We start from the raw sequence: 1,251 nt of genomic DNA on the forward strand, positions 1-1,251 counted from the left end.
GCCCCGCCCGCGGGACCCCGCCGCGACCCGCGACCCCACTAAGTCTGCTATGACAGGTTTATTGTGGCGTTCATGTCATCGGTGCGACTGGAGCGGAACCGCCGGCCGGGGCAGGAAAGGAGCAGCTCAGGCAGGGAACGGTAGCGGCAGCAAGAAGCAAGAGGTGAAAAGGGATTTAGGTAAACCTGCTCTCCTGAAAAAGAGGGAGAGCGAGCAAGAGAGAGAAACCCAGGGATTGAGGCAGCACGAGAAAAATGGAAAGAGGGAGAGCTCTGCCGGGACCCTTTTGCCAGGATCTTTTACTTGAGAAAAGGGTGCTCCTTGAGGGGGCGGGGCGTCCGGAACGTAATAAGAGGTATCCGCGGCACCCCCTTTGTCCCCGCCCGGCCGGCCCCGCCCCCTCCCAGGTAGGGAAGGGTGCGCGCCGACAGCCACTCATTGTCAGCACCAGCACCCATCGCGAAAATTGAATGAGTGGTGCTGAATGGGGGGACGCCACCATCATTATCACTTCATCATCTCCACCAGCATCCCGCCCCGCCCGCCTCACCCCCGAACCCTTTTGCGGACCTGACCCGCACATCTTCGTGGCCCACGAATAGGATCCGTGTCACCCTAGCAATTTGGCAGGTAATATTGTCCTGAACTGGCGCATGCAGTAAAGGTCTCTCTTTTCATAGGGTTGGTGTCGGAAACGAGACGGACGCTGGCTTTCAAATAAAATTTGGTACTTTCAGTTACACCTGGAAAGCCGGATACTCCGTTCGAGGGCAAAATGCATTTAATCAAACAAAGAGCTGAATAAACTTTGATTTGAGAACAATTGCACTTGGATTCCATTCTCTGAATTTTGCTCTTGAACCAAGAACGACGCTTGCTGGGTGTACAATTGTGCCCCAGCATGGTGCCGCCGGTGCCGCGTCGCGTGGCTCGCCGCGACACTGTTCGGGCCCGGAGGGAGGGGGGGTGGCATGAAGCCATGCAGCACGCGTTGAGGGCCCCGTTGTCGCCGCCAAAGATATTCTGATGAGCAATCCGTGTTTGGTTGTTGGGCTCACCTCGGCCCAAGCCTCGGGCTTGGCGCTGACCAGACGCTAGCCCAAGCTCGTGTCGTGCTGCGTCCGAAGCGTACTCAGCTTGCCGACAGGCGGCCGAAGGGGACAGGCGTTGGACGATTGGGACGCGTCCTAGTCTTGGGTATGCAAGAGGCGCACCAGCGCCCGCCCCGCCGGGACCCGTCGCCACAGAGTG

This window comes from Frankliniella occidentalis, unplaced genomic scaffold (genome assembly GCF_000697945.3).
Source record: "Frankliniella occidentalis isolate FOCC.00 unplaced genomic scaffold, Focc_3.1 Scaffold105, whole genome shotgun sequence".
NCBI classification, from domain to species: Eukaryota; Metazoa; Arthropoda; class Insecta; order Thysanoptera; family Thripidae; genus Frankliniella; species Frankliniella occidentalis.